The sequence below is a fragment of the Molothrus ater genome, chromosome 3 (genome assembly GCF_012460135.2).
Source record: "Molothrus ater isolate BHLD 08-10-18 breed brown headed cowbird chromosome 3, BPBGC_Mater_1.1, whole genome shotgun sequence".
Taxonomy (NCBI): Eukaryota; Metazoa; Chordata; class Aves; order Passeriformes; family Icteridae; genus Molothrus; species Molothrus ater.
Window position 1 is genome coordinate 92,530,497 of NC_050480.2, and position 8,429 is coordinate 92,538,925.

Below are 8,429 nucleotides of genomic sequence, written 5' to 3' on the forward strand. Positions count from 1 at the left end.
TTTGGAGCCCATGTGGAATGGCCATCATGGCCTGAGAGGGCAAGGACAAAACAGGGCAAAAATCATCTTTGTAGCTACCGTGGCCATCAGTGGCTGCTGCCCCAGGAAGACAACTGAGAGGAGCAACACAAAGGGATTATTTTGTGCGTTTGTTACAAAAGGCTTGCAAATAAGAGGGCCTACTCCCAGCCAGTCACAACTAGTGCAATTTACAAATGCACTAGTTCTGCTCCACTTCAAGAAGAGCTTGCACACTCCAGATACTGGAATAGCCAATTTATTGAAACAAATCCAAAGAAGGATGGGGATTGCCGAAGGCACTAACTAGAGGGTAATTATGTATCTATATAGTAAAGGCACTAACTAGAGTGCCTGAATACCTATGGTAAATTCAGTAACTACTGGGTCCTAATATATATATACAGTAAAGGCATTACTTATAAGGTATTATTAAATATAGTAAGAGCACTAATTACAGAATACTAATATATACCATAAATGCACTAACTATGGGAGGTTAATATATACAGGGTCAGTCACGAGGCCCCACAGGCACAGCTCTGTGCACCAGGATCTCCTTCAATGACTGTGGATCAGCAGTTGTTCAAACGGATGCAGCAGGCAATTCTTCTCCTGCTTGGCCTTCCTGTGGGTATCCAGACTGCTGGCCAGGTGCTCAAGGAGGTTGGGTGCTACAGCCACCCGGAGGCCGGAGGGCAAGCTGATCTCCATAGGAAAGCTCTCATTGCCAATGACAAAGTGGTGAAGCTGTTTTGTCTCCAGTGAGCAGCGGAGGGACTTCAGGATATCCATCAGTCACAGACCAAAATCCCTCCTGCCCCACCGTGTCGGGGGTGCAGTGCTCAGGAGGTGCATCACCACTGTCTTCAGGACACAGCTGGAAAAACTTACACCCATCAGGAAGCCCGTGAGGAGCTGCAGGCTGGGAGACCTGTCTGGAAACGTGCCTGAAGAATTTTGCCTCTGCCACGGCGTAAGTCTCCAGCCACGTTGTGCTTGGGATGCCTACTTCTGTAGGCTGGCTGCTCACAAAGACATCTGAGTCTCCTTGCCGCACGGCAAAGAACATCTCAACCGTGAAGCTTTCCTTGTCTTTGCTCAGCCGAAATTTGCAGGAGCGGCTGGAGGGCTGCAACCTTAAACGCCAGTGGCACGATTCAGGCAACAGCAGCCAGGCTACTCTCACAAATCGATAGAACCAGTGGACAGTTTTCTCCACATCTAGATAGCAGCCGGTGCAGAGGGTCTGCAGGAGGCTGGGGTCCTGTTTCCTTCTCAGCTCCTCCTCGGGGTGGTGGAGGAAACACAGCATGTCCTCCCCCAGCCTCTCCCTCCTGCAGGTGCACACCAGCTCCACACGGACACAGAAGTTCCTCTGGACCATCCCTGCAGTGTCCAGCTCCAGGTGGAAGGCATGTCCTGGAGGGGGACTCAGGGGTACAAGCAAACAGTACACAACACCTTGTGCATGGGCACTCCAGCCTTCAAAGGCGCTGCCCACTCCCATGGCTGCTTGTGGCACCGGGTAGAAACTGTTGGACAAGCCTTCTCCAAAGACGTGGATGAGTTTGTCCACCAGGTCCGTAATCACGGAGAATCCTTTGTCCAGATCCAGAACAGGCAACTCCTGTATGCGCTCCTCTGAAAGGCTTCCAAGCTTCCTTTGCACATGGTTACCATCGTCGTCTTCTCCGTTTGCCGTCTCCTGCTTGTCATCGACATCGCCCTCTTCCGCATTTCCAACGACGTTCCGTCTTTCTTCCTCCTCCACTAAGTTGCTGCTGGACCTCTCCTTGTGGCCACCTTTGTCTGGATCACATTGAATTTTCCCACGTCCAAACCACAGCACCAAGAGAAGCGTGAGGATTCCACCCAGAGCCCAGAACTGCCACCCAAGCCGGGCTCCCCAGGCGCCACCACTCTGCTCCAGCTTCATCTGCTCCAGTTCCTGAACCAGCTGAGTCATCTGCTGCTTCAGATACTCAGCACGCTGCTGCATGCGCTCCAGGCTGGCCTCGTCCAGCCCATCCCCGGCCTGCTGCGGGTACTGGATGAGGCCTTGCACAAGCAAGAGAAGGAATGTAATGGCAAGCATGGCCAAGGGCAGAGAGCAGGGGTTCAGTGGGGATGGCAGGGAGCTACTGATAGGGAAAGTGGGGACAGGAGCCCCAGGGATCTCAAGGCGGGATAGAGTGGGCCAGCCAGCTGGCAGCCTGCCAGGCCTGTGCTGCTGCCCCAGCACCGGCACAAAGGGTCTGGCCAAAGGCGCTGCCACCGGGGACTGGCCTCTGGATGCCCGCCGAGAAGCCGCTCCCCGACTACTCGCGTTTCTGCCGTGGGCCTCGCTCCGCCTTCAGCACAGCCTCCTGTCTGCGTGCACGCTCGCCCCTCGCCGAGGCTGCTCTGGGGCAGCGTTACCTGCTGCTCCTGTTGGCAGCTGCCCCCATTGTCACACTGCGGCTGTGATGTCACACGTGCCAGTGTGCATCCAGGCCAGGCCTGCCCCTCCCTCCATCTCTGCCGCAGCTCTGGGAATCCTAATGGCCCCTGGCAAGCAAAGACCTGACATGCAAAAACAGCAGACCCGTGGGTCGGCAATGGACACCCTGGCTGTTCCCTTCACAAAACATGTAGTAGGCCTCAAAGCCTTCGTAATCTGAAATTGCGTGACGTGACCCATGAGTGCTTTGTTCCTCGAAGTCTTCTGCTCAGAGATACAACTGGTTGCCTTGCTGCTGACCTGTGTGCTTTTGGGGTCACTCTTGCAACCTAAGTGACACCCCTGGGTGTGTAGTGATGAATGGCCTGGAGGTGACATGGGGCTTCTCCATAGCAGGATCTCTGTTCCTGCTGTGCCACGGCGAGAGGACCTTGATTCCCTGGAGACGCTTCGTAAGGATGATCAGCAGCTGTGGGGGAGGTGATTTCCAGCAGGCAATTCTCACTGCCCACATAGCACAGTGTTCTGCATGTCCAACAACTTCATTTCTGCAGTGCCAAAGCCCAGCAGAGCATCTGGGATGGGCACGGCCTTCATTGTCACCCCAGTGAACGCAAGGAGTCACAGCAGCGGTGGCTCTTGTTTGGTCCCTGCCCAGCCACAGCTGCCAGGGAGCTTTGGAGCCCATGTGGAATGGCCATCATGGCCTGAGAGGGCAAGGACAAAACAGGGCAAAAATCATCTTTGTAGCTACCGTGGCCATCAGTGGCTGCTGCCCCAGGAAGACAACTGAGAGGAGCAACACAAAGGGATTATTTTGTGCGTTTGTTACAAAAGGCTTGCAAATAAGAGGGCCTACTCCCAGCCAGTCACAACTAGTGCAATTTACAAATGCACTAGTTCTGCTCCACTTCAAGAAGAGCTTGCACACTCCAGATACTGGAATAGCCAATTTATTGAAACAAATCCAAAGAAGGATGGGGATTGCCGAAGGCACTAACTAGAGGGTAATTATGTATCTATATAGTAAAGGCACTAACTAGAGTGCCTGAATACCTATGGTAAATTCAGTAACTACTGGGTCCTAATATATATATACAGTAAAGGCATTACTTATAAGGTATTATTAAATATAGTAAGAGCACTAATTACAGAATACTAATATATACCATAAATGCACTAACTATGGGAGGTTAATATATACAGGGTCAGTCACGAGGCCCCACAGGCACAGCTCTGTGCACCAGGATCTCCTTCAATGACTGTGGATCAGCAGTTGTTCAAACGGATGCAGCAGGCAATTCTTCTCCTGCTCGGCCTTCCTGTGGGTATCCAGACTGCTGGCCAGGTGCTCAAGGAGGTAGGGTGCTACAGCCACCCGGAGGCCGGAGGGCAAGCTGATCTCCATAGGAAAGCTCTCATTGCCAATGACAAAGTGGTGAAGCTGTTTTGTCTCCAGTGAGCAGCGGAGGGACTTCAGGATATCCATCAGTCACAGACCAAAATCCCTCCTGCCCCACCGTGTCGGGGGTGCAGTGCTCAGGAGGTGTATCACCACTGTCTTCAGGACACAGCTGGAAAAACTTACACCCATCAGGAAGCCCGTGAGGAGCTGCAGGCTGGGAGACCTGTCTGGAAACGTGCCTGAAGAATTTTGCCTCTGCCACGGCGTAAGTCTCCAGCCACGTTGTGCTTGGGATGCCTACTTCTGTAGGCTGGCTGCTCACAAAGACATCTGAGTCTCCTTGCCGCACGGCAAAGAACATCTCAACCGTGAAGCTTTCCTTGTCTTTGCTCAGCCGAAATTTGCAGGAGCGGCTGGAGGGCTGCAACCTTAAACGCCAGTGGCACGATTCAGGCAACAGCAGCCAGGCTACTCTCACAAATCGATAGAACCAGTGGACAGTTTTCTCCACATCTAGATAGCAGCCGGTGCAGAGGGTCTGCAGGAGGCTGGGGTCCTGTTTCCTTCTCAGCTCCTCCTCGGGGTGGTGGAGGAAACACAGCATGTCCTCCCCCAGCCTCTCCCTCCTGCAGGTGCACACCAGCTCCACACGGACACAGAAGTTCCTCTGGACCATCCCTGCAGTGTCCAGCTCCAGGTGGAAGGCATGTCCTGGAGGGGGACTCAGGGGTACAAGCAAACAGTACACAACACCTTGTGCATGGGCACTCCAGCCTTCAAAGGCGCTGCCCACTCCCATGGCTGCTTGTGGCACCGGGTAGAAACTGTTGGACAAGCCTTCTCCAAAGACGTGGATGAGTTTGTCCACCAGGTCCGTAATCACGGAGAATCCTTTGTCCAGATCCAGAACAGGCAACTCCTGTATGCGCTCCTCTGAAAGGCTTCCAAGCTTCCTTTGCACATGGTTACCATCGTCGTCTTCTCCGTTTGCCGTCTCCTGCTTGTCATCGACATCGCCCTCTTCCGCATTTCCAACGACGTTCCGTCTTTCTTCCTCCTCCACTAAGTTGCTGCTGGACCTCTCCTTGTGGCCACCTTTGTCTGGATCACATTGAATTTTCCCACGTCCAAACCACAGCACCAAGAGAAGCGTGAGGATTCCACTCAGAGCCCAGAACTGCCACCCAAGCCGGGCTCCCCAGGCGCCACCACTCTGCTCCAGCTTCATCTGCTCCAGTTCCTGAACCAGCTGAGTCATCTGCTGCTTCAGATACTCAGCACGCTGCTGCATGCGCTCCAGGCTGGCCTCGTCCAGCCCATCCCCGGCCTGCTGCGGGTACTGGATGAGGCCTTGCACAAGCAAGAGAAGGAATGTAATGGCAAGCATGGCCAAGGGCAGAGAGCAGGGGTTCAGTGGGGATGGCAGGGAGCTACTGATAGGGAAAGTGGGGACAGGAGCCCCAGGGATCTCAAGGCGGGATAGAGGGGGCCGGCCAGCTGGCAGCCTGCCAGGCCTGTGCTGCTGCCCCAGCACCGGCACAAAGGGTCTGGCCAAAGGCGCTGCCACCGGGGACTGGCCTCTGGATGCCCGCCGAGAAGCCGCTCCCCGACTACTCGCGTTTCTGCCGTGGGCCTCGCTCCGCCTTCAGCACAGCCTCCTGTCTGCGTGCACGCTCGCCCCTCGCCGAGGCTGCTCTGGGGCAGCGTTACCTGCTGCTCCTGTTGGCAGCTGCCCCCATTGTCACACTGCGGCTGTGATGTCACACGTGTCACCATGCATCTACGCCACTATTAAATTCTGGTGGACCTAGTGATCTTAAAACTCTTTTCTGAGCTTAATGATGCTGTGTCTTTCTTCCATAAATATCTCCCTTGCTACTGGACATTGATAAACCACTCCTGGCTACCCAGACCTGCTTTGAGCCAAAACCTCTATAGTACAAACTCCTCAAATCTGAACAAAGACGTTTTTGCTGATGTCTATGGATATACAGCTTTGGTGTATATGCAGCTTGATGTATAGAAGGGTTTATGCACACAGAAGGCACTCTCATATGGCCTATTCTGAGGGAACACGTGATAAAACATGAGGCCTGAAGGATTTAAAAGGGGTCTTCTTTGGTACTTTCTGCCTTTTCTGATAGTTTTAACCAGCCTTTGATCTTATTCAGAAACTGAATATCTAAGTCTGAATCTCATGTGAATTTTCCCATCACGTACTCAGGTTAACCAAGCAACACATCCCTTTGATTCCATCATTTGTATGACCATGCACTTTTTTATGTCCCCACTTTTTATAGAAATTGTGGTACTGAAAGCAATACTAGAAAGGTATTCCCTTTTCAGATTTGATCATCATCTTTGTTGTGTCTATTCAGGGAATCTATTTTATCCACCACGTTAGGTGCTGTTATTGTCATAGTTCCCACCGTGTTTGCCACAGCTATTACTATGGTGCAGTAGAAATCAATAGCATTTTTTCCATGCATCAGGGATTTCTCATCAATACTTTTGTACAACAATTAAATGAGCACAGGTTCCACTCATCTGAATAAGCCTGGTAGCTTTATCCTGTTTTGGAACCTCTGGAAGTAGCAAACTGTGACATTAGGACCTGATTTAGTGTGTGACGGTTTCCACCCCCCTTTCTAGAGCATCCCTCCCCTCAGTTCAGCTCTGAGGCTCAGGCTGTTCCTTCTGAGCCTTCTACTTCCCCCTCCAGCTCTTGAATTTAATACTCTGTTTAAATGACATTCCCAACTAAGCAAGCAGTTAAGACATCAAACTTGCTTTACACAGACTTAAGAAAACTTTATGTCTTGCTCAGGTGATTCATCTATTTGTCCTGTCTAAGGGAATGTGAAATACAGCACCATCAATTATCTGCTGTGTATCGACTGTTAGGTTGTTAGGACTACATCTAAAATACATTATTTGTAGTTTTTAGACTAACAATTTCTATCAATTTTCTATCAATTTTCTATCAATTAATCCCTATGTCAACATTTCACAATATCTGAATTTATTCCAGCTCAGCAGCTAATTCAAGTCTGTTGGCATTATTTTGGATGGAGCATTTGATGGAGAAATCTGATGTCATTTGTTGTGAACAACAGACCTGTTTTCATTATAACTCAATACCTGTATTAAATACTTGGATTACACATGCACACTGCTTAAATTCAATACCTGTGTTACCCATATTCAGTAAGTAATGCTCAGTTAGTCACTAACCAGGCCTCAAATGGTTAGCCATGGCATTTAGTCTATAAATCACCAACACAAAAAAAAAGGTCTCTCCCACATATTTTAATGCTTTCTTCTGTTTGTTTGTTTAATTGCTTTTTCTGCTTACAATTTTCCTAGCTACAGTGGGCATGGAGATGGATTATGAATCCCTTTCATCCTATTTACAGCAGCAACAGCATCTCAAATTTTAGCCTGGCTTGCTGCCAGATGCAAGCAATACATTTCCTCCAGTTGCAAGCTATAAAATTATTCTGTCTTTGTCATTCCCTGGATCTTTTTGAAGGACATCAATGATTCTCTGCCAGTGTTGCTGTGATGAATTATATGCTTTTGCTGTCTAGCACAAGGGTGAGCTACACAAAGCCACAGAGGATGAATTTAAAAAAGATCCACATGAGTTTTTATTGTTTATTGAAACCAATTTCATAATAGCAATGCAAGTACAGCAAAAATATTACATGCAATTAGGGAGACAATTGAAATTAGGAAATTCAAAGACATTGTTGGAGTTTTTTGCATACTTCACGCCTGTTTTCTTGCATAGTAGGATCAAAAAATGACTTGGGAGACTCCATGTCAGGTTTATGCCACACAGCTACTTCTGTGCTTCTGAAATACCAGCATACATATCCTCTCCTTTTATAGGAGTTTATGCTGACATATTTCTGACTGCATTCTAGCCTACTCACTAAATTAAATTTTCCAGTAATTTAATTAAACATATTCAGAGTTCTTGTGCACAATACACATAATTTTTGAGGATCTCTTAAGTCTTTCATAATCATGTTTGGTTTTCTTTCCTTTTTCCTCCTAAAATTTATAGTTAGGGAAGAGGGATGGCAATATTTTAATTTCAAGTGCATTAAAACTGTATTTTCCTCACATATTTCCTTATTTTTATTGTGAAGTGACAGGTTGTGCCTGAGAAATATTGCCTTGGTTAAGAAAAACTGGTAAACAAGAATCAAAACTTTGTCCTGTTCCTCCATTTTTATTATTTTCATTTAATGGTCACTGAGTATTTATTTTGAACATTCAGAATTGTGGAGACATACTTCTGCCAAGACTAAATATGTCTGCCTCTCAAGAATGTCCCATTTATATTTTCCCATACAGGCAGGTTATAATCTTCGTCTGAAATGTTCTACTTTATTCTACTCCACCCAAATTCTTGTGTTACTTTCATCACTGTGCTAACATAACATACTCCAGCAAGGGAAGCAAGCAAGATCTCCTGTTTCCTTTTCCCTTCCTCTCTCCACAAAGAAATTTGCTTAACTACATTTTTTAATAAAGATTAGCATTAGGGGGAAA

The 8,429-nt window shown here is 48.7% G+C and overlaps 2 pseudogenes; both read right to left on the minus strand.

Annotated features, from left to right (window-relative positions):
• Window positions 1–579: 579 nt before the first annotated feature.
• On the minus strand, window positions 580–2,116 carry LOC118684718 (inositol 1,4,5-trisphosphate receptor-interacting protein-like 1; annotated as a pseudogene).
• Window positions 2,117–3,716: 1,600 nt separating this feature from the next.
• On the minus strand, window positions 3,717–5,253 carry LOC118684719 (inositol 1,4,5-trisphosphate receptor-interacting protein-like 1; annotated as a pseudogene).
• Between the last annotated feature and the right edge of the window lie 3,176 nt (window positions 5,254–8,429).